Here is a 13,347-nt window from a genome sequence, read left to right as displayed (position 1 = left end):
AATTAATACTTTGTTTAATTTTAAAATGATTAAAATACTACTACCAATATTAATTTTAAAAAGACTAAAATACCATTTAGAATTAACGTTAAAATGAATTAGAAATAAAAATATTTGGATTTAATTAAAAAAAATTAAAATATCCTTGAAGTAAATTAAAAAGACTAAAATATCTCATTTAGGATTAATATAAAGATTAAAATATCTTTTTAGGATTAAATTTCTTTAATTAAAAATAAAAAATTTCAATTTCGTTTTAAAAGATTAAAATACGCTTCTAACTAATTAAAAATTGCATGCACTCAGAAGTGAACAAATAACTTTCCTTTTTTCGGTTCGAAAGTCAGCAGAATATAACTAAGATGGAAAAAAAAAATGAACAGCATATGGTAGAGTAAGTGGGCAAATATTCCTTCTTATTAATGAATAATTTTAAGATCCAGAATTCGATATTGAATAATTGAGATATAAAAAAAAAAGTCATATTTCTATATGAAATTTTTAATATTCAGATATAATTTTTTTTTTTTATTCTATGAGAAAGGCATCTCTGTGTGTGTGTGTTTTTTTTAATGAAAAGTAAAGTAAGAAAAAAAATTATATATATCATAAAAAATTCAAATTAATGGATATTAAATAAAATAAAGAATAAACTTTATTTTTTAAAAATAATGAAAAGCTAGTAAGAGTATCTCCTTTTATATTGAGAACAACGAACTGAGGAACACACAAATATGCACATATTATATATACATCGCATATACACAGAACATAAAAAGTAGTGATGAAAAGTAAACATGGGACAGCACAGGATCTTATCAAATTATACATCTTGCAAATTAAAGAGCTTCTGATTACGATAAGGCCACGAATATCTATTTCCAACCAACTCGTTTTTTAGCAATTTGATATTTTTGTTTCTCACTTCTTTAATATTAGGAGGGGAGCGTACAAATAAAAATAAGAAACAAAATATTAAAATAAAATGTCATGCAATATTTAAAGATCATGTGATAGTATTACATAAATAAGATTTTCTTATTAACTAATTAACTCCAATCAAATTAACCAATATTTTATTAACCTAATAAAAACGACTCATACAAAACATACACATAAATTTTACATATTTTAATAACGCACTTCTTTTTCTTTTTCTCACTTCTTTAATATTATTAGGGAGGAGAGCATATACAAAACAAGAAACAAAATATTAAAATAAAAGGTCATGAAATATTTAAAGATTATATAGTAGTATTAGGTGAATAAATTTTTGGTGTTAACTACGTTAAATCAAATTAGTCAATATGTTATTAGCCTAATCAAAATGATTCGTACAAAACTTGCACATAAATTTTACATACTTTAATAACGCACCACTTCTTATTCTAACGCTACGTTTTTTTTCTTCTATTGTCGTATTTTGTCTTCTTCTCCATTTTGAAGATAAACATAGAATAGCTATATAAAAAAAAATAAAAAATATAAAAAAATTTAACTGTAAAATAAATATATTTTTGTTATACAAACACAGAGATTTTCATTTTCTGATGCATTTTTTTTTCTTCTTTGCTGTTATCGTTTTTTTCTCTTCTTTGTTGTTATTATTGTTTTTTATCTCTATCTTATTTTTTTTCTTATTATTTTTTTTAAAAGAAGTCAAACTGAATTAAAATAAAAAAAATGAGAAAAAAAAAGACACATACAAAAGAAGAACAATAAAATAAAAAGAGGAAATAGACGAAGGTAAAAAAGAAGAAGAAAAACGCAAGAAGCGCGTGTGAAGATAAAAAGAAGAAAATAATTGTACTTAACCGAATTTAATTACAAATTAACAAGTTCATATAGCGTTTTCGAAATTACATATAACCTTTAAACATGGTGATAGAATTCGAATTTGCACTTCTAATAACTCTTGTATAATTAAACCAAATACCTCCTGCATAAATATGAAAAATTAATTTTACCAAAATATCATGCATGTGAGTAGGATATTATCCACATAAAATTGGTTTAATTTTTCTTAGAAGTTTGGTGGTGTTACCTTAGTAAACAAAGATAAATCAAACGGTGAAAACTCAGATGAAGTCGACTTCACGTGAAGTTAATATCTGAGAACCGTTAGATGAAAATTTAGCCAAATAAGTCAAATCATCTAGGCTCTCAATATCAACTTCACGTGAAGTCGACTGCTACTGAGTTTACACCAAATCAAATACTAGTGGTTTCTCTTATACCCATCTTAATAATTAAAGCAAAAAAATTATTATTATTTCAATTAGAGACTTCGAGTTTTAACTTAGTGGGAGAGTTCATTATGAATTGAAGGCACTTCAATATTGTGATTAGAATCAAATAAAAAATGAGTAATACTACGTGTACAAATAATTTTGATATGATAAAGTACTATTTTAATCTTTAATATTTAAGTTAAATTTTAATTTTATTCTTAATATTTAAAATGTTTTTTTTATCCCAAACATTTTATTTCGTTTTATTTTAATTTTTTGGTCAAAATTAATTTTTTTTAAAATACCATTTCTTCTATTATAATTTTCTTTTAAATAATGACAAAAATAACTATTGTGTAGTGACATAATAGTTGTTGTATTAATTTGAGAGAGAAAATAACAAAAAAAAAAAGATAACAATAGAGAAAAAAGACATTTTTAAAATTAAAAAAAAGTTGACTAAAGAATTAAAATAAGACAAAATAAAATATTTGAGATAAAAATAGAATGTTTTAAATGTTAAAAATAAAATTAGAACTTAGTCTAAAAATTAAAGACTAAAATAGTATTTTATATATGATAATATAAAATAATAGAGAAATTAATATATATAGTAGTTCAAACAACAACAACGATAGTAAAACCTTGTCCCACTAGGTGGGGTCGATTACATGAATCAAACAATATCATTGAACTATGTCATGTATCATGTCTATAGAGAGACCGTTTATATGTAGATCTCGTTTGACTACTTTATAGATGGTCTTCTTAGGTCTTCCTCTGCCAAGAGCGGAGCTAGACTAACTATTTAGAGGGGCGGTGTTTAATAATTTACTAAAATTATTATCTGCTGCAAAGTAAAAGTAGAAAATTTGAGTGAATGAAGATATTGAAAAAAAAGAAAAATTTATATTTTATTTTTTAAATAAAGTAAACTATTACACTAAGCCTAAAACTATTATACTTTGTTAATGTTATATAAAAATAGACTGATTTTTTTTATGAATGAAAGGAGGACTGAAAAAGTGTACCAAAAAAAAGGAGGGACAGGGATATAAAAAAAAGAGGGGCTATGTCTTTTTTTTTTAACAAGAATTAAAAATTTGGGGGGGCCATTGCCCCCTTTCCATATGTGTAGCTCCACTCCTGTCCTCTACCTTTCACTCCTTATCCATCTTCCATCTCATCCACCCTTTTGACTGGGTGTTCTGTCGATCTTTTTCTCACATGTCCAAACCATCTGAGACGCGAATCTACCATTTTTTCACAATAAATACTATTCTAACTCTCTCCCTTATATCTTCGTTCCTTATTTTATCTAACTCTATCCCTTATTTTATCCAATCGTTCCTTAGTTCATGGTAAATAAAATAATTCAATTGAAATATATACTACATATATAACTCTGATCGTACGTTGTGATGAGATATAGAAAATTAGAAATGTGACCTGTATAGGTATTAGATAACTAAGTTATATAATTCTTGGCATTGATGTATGTTGTGACTATTTTTGGTTATTTTTAAAATTGTACGTGGTCATTAAGATAATCGGGTACACATGTATGTAAAAGAAAATGAATGTAATAATAACTGTGCAACAAAGTCTAATTGTATCTCATATAGCATGCACAACATATCCTTGTGCATTATTCTTAAATCCTAAAATATGTTAAAATTTATACTAGATTTAAACAAAAAGAAATTGCATAATAAAAATTGTTATGTACTTAATAGACTATATTTTTGAGTAAATCTCATAATGATTTTTAAGATTTACGCAATTATTCAATTTGATTTTTGAGATTCCAATTCTATTATTATAGATAGAACTCCAGACATCATAATGATCTCTGGACATGTTTCTAGTAATGAGTCAGCAGTCACAACGTTGACGTGTCATGATTTATCACGCTGGAATGAGCCAAAATGTTGCCGTTTTGGTTTGGCGCCTATTTTGACAAAAACGATGCCATTCAAGTCAAATTAAGCATGTAAAACGGTTTTGATCAAATACCTTCACTTTACTCATCTTCTCCACTTCCACCCTCCCTTCTTGCTAAAGAAAACCGAAGATTTATCCAAATTAACTACTTGTCTGCTAACTTTTTCGTAAATATATATGTAGTGTTCGAATTAGGTTTTGGCAAGCTTCATATGTAGCTCTACTAAATAGGATGGAATCGTCTGCAAAAAAAATGATTAATCTTCGGACACATGTACTTTAGTCTCAAATCTGAAATCTCCAGTCTTTGTGTTCCTCTGTAGAGCAGATGAGAGAGTCTATCTACATAAAACAAGGAAAGGTAGGGTGATAGCAGGTCACCTTGCCGCAACCCTCTACATGGTTTGAAAAAACCATGAATTTTGTCCATCCACAGTAACAGAATACGACACTAGTCACTAGCTCCTTGATCCAGTCCACCCACTTACCACAGAATCCCAACTTTTTCATAACTACCCATAGAAAACTCCATTCCACTCTGCCATAAGCTTTATTCATATTTAGCGTCAAAGCAAGGTCATTTTCATCAAATCTCTTATTTTTCAGAAAGTGCATAAATTCATGGGCTATTATAACATTATCACTTATTAAATACCCTTTAATAAATGCACTTTGATTGTCATTAATCACTTTGTTGATCATCAGTTATATTCTATGAACTAAAATCTTAGAGATTATCTTATAAAAAATACTGCTAAGACTTATTGGCATGACTTGCTTCATAGTAGTAGTATCGGAACTTTAGTAATTAAATAGATATGTGTATGATTGAAGGCTTTTAAAAGTTTACCTCTTGAAAAGAAACTCCGAATTGCAAAATTAAATCTGCTTTGATAGTCTCCCAAAAAAATTGAAAAAATTTGGCCGTCAAATCATCGTCATCCGGGGCTGAGAGAGGATTTATTGAGAATACAACTGCTTTGATTTCTTTCTCTGTAACGGGCCTGGTGAGAGAACGATTGGTTGCTGAATTAATTTTTGAAGTCATCCTTTCAATTTCTTCAATCAGTTCCCTTGGATTAGAGGATGTGAATAATGTTTCAAAGTAGTGTTGTGCTATAGTAGCCATACCTTCTACTTCGTTTGACCGATTATGCTCATCATCTTCCAAGGCAAGAATTTTATTTCTTTGACTCCTAGTTTGAACTTTGGAGTGAAAGAATTTGGTATTGCAATCTTTCCAATTCAGCCATTGAATTCTTAATTTTTCTCTCTAATATCGTTCTTCTTTCTCCTGATGTGATTTAATGGAATTAAAGTCCCCAATGATAACAGTTTGTTGTCCACCATTTTTTAGTACATGTATCAAATCAAAGAATTGCTCTTCCAGTTGAGAATCTTCAGCACTCAAATAAACAGCTAGAACTTCCCAATTCTTTCGAGTTTGGAATTCTTTCAATGAAAATTGAAATAGAAAGTTTGCATGTGACAATATATGGACTCGAATTCCTACCTTCCATGCCATTACTAGACCACCCAAAAGACTATTAGGCTCTATAGTAAATATCGAATGAAAACCCATTCTCCTCATAACTCCATCCACAGTCAAGATATGTTCTTAGTCTCATTCAAGAACACTACCTCAGGGGAATGAGATTTTATAATCCCTTCAATATTGTAAACTTTCAAGGGGTTCTCCAAATTATGATAGTTCCACGCTAGCATTTTCATCCCTCCTTGGGTGCCAATTGTTTGGGTCGCACCTTCTCCTATACTAGCATTATTGACATCCTCTAAACAATGCTTCTTCTTCTTCATCTTGTCTCTACTTCCTCCTGTTCTTCTTTTAATTCTTGCAATAGGCTTACTATGCTGTTTATTTCTAGCTAGCTATTTCAAATTTAGCCTCCTTCTTCCTCCTGAACCCCCTCTGTTGCTCCAATTGAAAATAAGCTAGCTGAGTTACTTGATTGATTAGTATGAGCTTCTGTTTTCTTACCCCTCTAAAGGTTCTCACTGGCCTAGAGAAGGGGAGGTTGAATCTATAGCCTCTTTTAAACATGTTCACTTTAACTTCAAACTGGATTTAACTTAGTGTTGCTGTTGAGTCTGCAATATTGATGAATCCATATTTAATGATAATTTTTTGCTTGAATTGGATGGATTTCATTACATAAACCCGTATTTATTCACTTGAATAGCATACTTTTGTGATTTCTCTCTAAATTGTGTCTAAATGTGAAAACATGCTATTTTATACTTGAATTAATCAATTTTGTTTCACTTTTATTTCATTCGATCCCATGATACTTTTTATTGAGTGATTTATGGTCCAATAGGCAAGAACGGCTAGGTAGAAGTGGAAGGAAGCATGAAAAATGGGATATTTCATGAAGAAAATAAAGGAGAAGCACACACTCCAGTATGCGTACGCACACCTTCCTATGCGTACGCACAAGATGAATTTCAGCTAGTGTGCGTACGCACAGGGTTATGACGCGTGACTTCATTAAAAAGTCACGTGACTCGTGATTTTGGGAGCCTCTTGACCCAATTTTTGGAGTTTCTGAAGCTGAAATAGAAGCTATATCAAAGGGGCAACATGGCATATGAAGAGGAGCACCATTACACACCATATTGGATAGTTTTAGTTAGGTTTAGGGTAGTTTTAGAAAATTCTCTCCTAGGGTTTAATTAGGTTTATAGTAGAACTTTACATTTTCAATTTTTATCTTGGATTATAGCTTGTTCCTATTATAAGTAATCTTTACCTCTCTCTTTAATTACACTACATTTACTCTCACTCTCTTATAATAGAAGTTATTTTATTAATATATCCAATTTTGATTTTTTGAGGTTTTGGTTAATGAATTTGATGTTTTATGATTTATATATGCTTGATTAAGTTGCTATTATTGATTTTGTGCATACTTTGGTTACAGTTTTTATTATCTTTTGTAATTTGTTATGTTTTGCTTTTATGCTCACAAAGTGTTTGTGAGAATGCCAATTATGAATTTTGAGTAGATTTTCACTCCTTGGCTTGGGAAATGAGTAATTAGGATACTAGAGTCATAATGTCCGATATTTAGTAGTAATTTTTGGGTTGTTAATTGCTCTTGTTTCCACTAACGTTAGCTTTTTACTAAGTTAATTAGTAAATTAGCTAGGATTTATGGATTAAGGTCAATTATGCTTGCTTGACTTACTCCTCGATGCTAAGGGTTGATGAAGTGAGATTAACTCATCATAATTACTATAGTTGTGGTTATGACAAGATAGGATTCCTTAACTCTCATTCCCAAGTCAAGGCTCTTTATGCATTTATCACATTTTCACTAGTTTTGATCTTGTTTCTTTCTAATTGGCATTAATTGTCTTTTGATCCGTTATTAGTTCATTTATTCTTTATTTCTTTTAAATTTCCGCTCTATGCTTGAAACCCCCATTTATTTCACAACCAAAAGTGTGACATCTAATTGCTAGTCCGAGGGAAGACGACCCGGGATTTAAATCTCCCGGTTTATATTTGGTTGGATTGTGACAATCTTTTTATCTAAACTTTGATTATGAGAGTTATTTGTCGGTTTGGACTATACTCACAACACAATTCTCATTAAGAAAATTCTGAACCAACAATTTCTCTCGCCATCAAGTTTTTGATGTCATTACCGGGGACAACGCAATTAGTGTCATATTTTTTGTTGTTGTGAATATGTGAATACTGTAAATAGCTTACTTTTTGGTTTTTTGGTTGTTTTTGTTAGTAATTAGGATTTTGTTTCTTTTGTTTATTGATGTGTTTTATTTTTTTTACTTTCTATTTTCTCTATGAGTTATCACCCCCTTTGCTTGGAGTTAGGTTGTGATTATATTGTAGGGAGTGATGACTTATCCACACCATTACCATCATCTACCTCTATGGAATCCAAACACTTATTCACTTTGTCACCAACTCTATACACCACCCCCTTCCTATATACAAAGCCAAGACAATAACCCTCATGATTTTCTTTTTCAACCTTCATCAATCCAAGCCTCATCTCCACATATGGATCAATCCACAAAAGAAGTATTCCAAGTGCTTGTCTAAGAACAAGAGGAGTTTCGTAAGAGGCAAGAGCATATTATGGCTACATTAGCCGAAGCCTTAACCCAGTTAGCCTCGTTACGTTCATGCCACAACCTAGGCAATTTTCTGGATGAATGTGAGGAACCAAACTCAAGTGAAGAGTGTGGAGTGAAGGAAAGATTGCAAACTCAAGTCGAAGATAAGGAGTTGAGGCATGAATCACAACAAGGGGAGGAAGGTGAGACAAGTGAACCGGAAGAGGTAAATGGAGAATTGAGAGAAACTGATCAAGAAGTGGATTCCATCATTAATGATTTTTTACACATTGGTCAATTCCCTCAATGATCTTGATGAACTTTTTCCCATTGGATTTGGTATAGAGGTTGATGTAGATTTCACACAACCTCCTTGTTATGACTTGAGTGATGAGAAAGACCTAGAGGAGGTTGGTGAGGAAGAAGAGGACAACCAAGAAGTGGAGATCTTCATGCAAGAATCTAGGAAAGTAATTCCGCCCCAAGTGCAATTTGAGTGGGTAAAAATTTTTCCAACAAGTTCCATTGGCCCACATCAATATACTATCTTGGAGATGGATTATCAACTTCAAGTCCTTCTTGGGGTGTTAAAGGGTGAAGTGTTAGATGTTGGCTGGAATAGAGGTCTAAGGATCATCAAAGAAACCAAATCAATGTTTGGAATTTAAGCATGGTGCAAGGCTCAATTGGGAGGACTCCGAGGTTTATTTGGGAACTTTAATGAGAATTTGAGAGTTTGTTTATTCGAGTGCAAGCATAAAGATCAACAAGAAGGTGAACGGATGACTTGAATATGGGATCTTGGCATATGCTTCAACAACCAACAATCTTAGGCCCTAATTACTTGTTTGACAATTCTTGAGAGCTTCATGTGCTTTATTTGGGACCCTGGAGGTCAATGTCAATGCAAACACGGGTGGAGATTCAAGGAGGAATGGAAGCATAAGCCACCTTGAGATGAGTTTCATAAAAAATGTCCAACTTAAGGACAATAAACTAAAGTGCTAGGTGGAAGACACCCCACCATGGTAATATCCTTCTAACTTTTCTCTTATTTTAGTTTTTGTTTCTTTAATATTTGCTTATATTTCTTAGCTTAGTTTAGTTGCATTTTGGTGTTGATTATGTGTTTTTAGAGGAATAAGTGTTTTGGCGTCGAAAAACCTTTGATGGATATCATGTATGGTGCCTGACGATTGGATTTTTGACGGTTTAGAATTTCACAAATGAAATCTCGTTGAAGTATAGTCTCTAAACCACCTTCAATCCTTGGCTTAAATAGCATTATAAATGAGTTGGAGTGGGCCCACAAGGCTTCTAAAATCGCTGGCCACGTTTGCATTAAGTGGGTCATGTGCCACCATCGGCGCGTCCGCGTACCGTGCGCGTGCGCGCCCCTATGCGCGACGCAACTATGGCAAATCTTATATCGCTTCGAAGCTCCGGATGTTAGCTTTCCAACCCAACTGGAACCGCATCAATTGGACCTCTGTAGCTCAAGTTATGATCGTTTAAGTGCAAAGAGGTCGGCTTGACAGCTTTCCGGTTCTTTTATTTCTTCATGAGTTCTCCAACTTTTCATGCTTTCTTTCTTCATTCCCTTGATCCAATCTTTGCCTCCTAAACCTTAAATCACTTAACAAACATATCAAGGTATCTAATAGAATCAAGGTGAATTAAATTTAGCTATTTTAAGTCCTAAAAAGCATGTTTTCACATTCAAGCACAATTAAAGGAGAATATACAAAACCATGCTATTTCTTGAATAAATATGGGTAAAAGGTGATGGTTTTCAAATTGGTAGGTTGCCCTAAAATAGTTTCTTGGAAAGAAAATCATCACCCTAACCAAGTAGTCCTAATAACAAAGAAGTGGTAAAAATATGTACAAATTCTAACTAACATGCAACCTATCATGCAATGCAATAGCTAATCTAATTAAAGAAAATAAAAAATTTGGTGTTGAAAAGGAAATTTTTTTTTTACCGATGGAGATCGGTCAGACGACCTCCCCACACTTGAAGATTGCACCGCCCTCGGTGCATGCAAAGGAGAGCAAGGTGGATGGGTTGCTACAATTGATGAGCTTCTTCGAAAGGTTGTGCGGATGACTTGTTCGTTGCCCCATTTAAAAGCTTTTCCGTTTCCTCCTTTCTTGGTGGCCAGCCTAAAAGGAGAGAAAAAGAAAGAAAATTAACCCTACAACAAAGATATCAAAGCTAAGTAAATAGAACATAGGCGGGGGCTAATGCCAAATAAGAGTATGAATCTCTACTACATGGTAGCTACAACATGTGAGTGAGAAATCAATATAAGCAAAAGGCATATCAACTGATACCTGATGCAAGAGTAAAGTTAAGGCATGGCGAGTATATTGAGCATCATGATCAAATAAGAATTGACACAAACAAGATTAGTGATACGCATGAAAGCATTTGATTCTATCCTAACTCAATGATGAAGCGGTACAAGAAAAAAAAACAAAGGGTAATGAATTAGGAAGGACTAAAGCACTATTCTTGTGTGTTGACAAATATTACAATTAATGTAACAAGTCATGAAGCACAAAAAGAAAGAAAATTAAGCCTACAACAAAGATATCAAAGTAAATAGAACATAGGCGGGGGCTAATGCCAAATAAGAGTATGATTCTCTACTACATGGTAGCTAAGCATGTGAGTGAGAAATCAATATAAGCAAAAGGCATATCAACTGATACTTGATGCAAGAGTAAAGTTAAAGCATGGCGAGAATATTGAGCATCAAGATCAAATAAGAATTGACACAAACAAGATTAGTGATACGCATGAAAGCATTTGATTCTATCCTAACTCAATGATGAAGCGGTACAAGAAAAAAAACAAAGGGTAATGAATTAGGAAGGACTAAAGCACTAATCTTGTGTGTTGACAAATATTACAATTAATGTAACAAGTCATGAAGCACCAAAATAAATGCAAGAAATTCTCAACAATTTAGTGAGAGAATTCAACACCATTATTAAAATGAGAAATTTAGAAAATAAAATGAGAACGAATAGAATTAAAATGCAAAGAATAAAAGTATGCAAATGTAATAGACAAAAGGAAATGGAAGAAGAGAAAAAAAATTTTTTTTTTATATTTTTAATTTTGTTTTTTTTTAGTATTTTATTTATTTATTTATTATTATATTTTTTTTATTAAATTTTTTTTTCTTTTTTTTTTATTTATATTAAAAGAGAAAAGGGAAAAAAATCTTTCAAGAGAGGAAGAAGAAAAAAAATGAGAAAGAAAAAAAAGAAGAGAAGAGGAAAGAAGGAGAAAGGAGGAAGGAGAAAAGCAGGGTGCAAATCCGCGCGCGCTTACGCGTGGATGAGCTTGTGCTCCCAGCACAATGCTGGCACAACGCGCGCACAACTCTCTGGTTTTTGTACTGAAAGTTGCAGAAGTGCAATCCGCGTGCGCGCGCACAGCGTGCTAGCGCGCCGATGCCCTTTTTTTTTTTTGCCCAAAAAGCAGAAAAAATGCCCAAGAGCTCCCTATAATGTCCAAAACTCTTCTTTATTCAATCAGATATCAAACAATTCACAAAAATGCAATTTGATTTTAGGATTTATTCATCTACTACTAATGAATACAACATACTAACAACCAATCTTTACAAACAAATCAATATGAAATGAAAATCTACCTACAATGGCAACTCAAATCACTTATTAAACAAAACTAAAAGAGAATGGAAAGAGTTTACCTTTCAATCCTTGGCTTAAATAGCATCGTAAATGAGTTGGATTGGGCCCACAAGGCTTCTAAAATCGCTGGCCACGTTTGCATTAAGTGGGTCATGTGCCACCATCGGCGCGTCCGCGTACCGTGCGCGTGCGCGCCCCTATGCACGACGCAACTATGGCAAATCTTATATCGTTTCGAAGCTCTGGATGTTAGCTTTCCAACCTAACTAGAACTGCATCAATTGGACCTCTGTAGCTCAAGTTATGGTCGTTTAAGTGCAAAGAGGTCGGCTTGACAGCTTTCCGGTTCTTTCATTTCTTTATGAGTTCTCCAACTTTTCATGCTTTCTTTCTTCATTCCCTTGATCCAATCTTTGCCTCCTAAACCTTAAATCACTTAACAAACATATCAAGGCATCTAATAGAATCAAGGTGAATTAAATTTAGCTATTTTAAGTCCTAAAAAGCATGTTTTCACATTCAAGCACAATTAAAGGAGAATATACAAAACCATGCTATTTCTTGAATAAATATGGGTAAAATGTGATGAAATCCCCAAAAATCAATACAAGATAAACCCTACAAATGGGGTTTGTCAGTGCCTTAGAGGCATTAAAATTTTGCAAAAACAGGGTTTTGTGCGTGGGTGGTGCGTGTGTATGCAAAACCCATACTATTTTATACAACAGCAGCAGTACCAGCAAGTGCACTGGGTCGTCAAAGTAATACCTGAGCGAGTCAGGGTCGACCCTACAAGGATTGTGGCTTGAAGCAAGCTTATGGTTGTCTTGCAGGTCTTAGTCAGGCGGAATCAGAAGGTTTATACTTGGAACTTTGTATAAATACTTGTTATATCAAACATTTGGATGTTAAGTTGAAATAAGGATAGGAATAGAGTTGAGAGTCGGAGTTGCTTTGTCTTTCTAAAGTAACTTTGGTACTATTGTCTTCTTTGCTTGTGAATGATCATTCTTCTATGGCAGGATGTAAGTGATCAAAGCCATTGCCCGTGGTCATTGATCTCCTCTGCTACAGGTTGAACACGGCCATGGCCATTGGCTAAGGTTACTCAATCTGACGAAAGGTGAAGCGCATAATAATCCATTCTCTTGGCGATCCTACTCAAAACGCCACAGACAAGATCAGAGAACGCTGCTTCGTTGGATTCTAGCCTATACCACGGAGACCCTAATCTCCCTGGAGATTGGCTGAACTGGTATCCCGAGAAGTCCCCAACGAAATCGTGGATTAACCGTCTGAGAGATGTATAAACATAGCTGTTGGCTCGTGCTTTTCTTCCAGGTACTCACACGAACCCAAGTAGACGCGGGTGTTTGTCAGGTATGTTTGTCTT

The sequence above is a fragment of the Arachis ipaensis genome, chromosome B04, assembly GCF_000816755.2.
Source record: "Arachis ipaensis cultivar K30076 chromosome B04, Araip1.1, whole genome shotgun sequence".
Classification (NCBI taxonomy): Eukaryota; Viridiplantae; Streptophyta; class Magnoliopsida; order Fabales; family Fabaceae; genus Arachis; species Arachis ipaensis.
Note: the sequence above shows the minus strand (reverse complement) of the source record.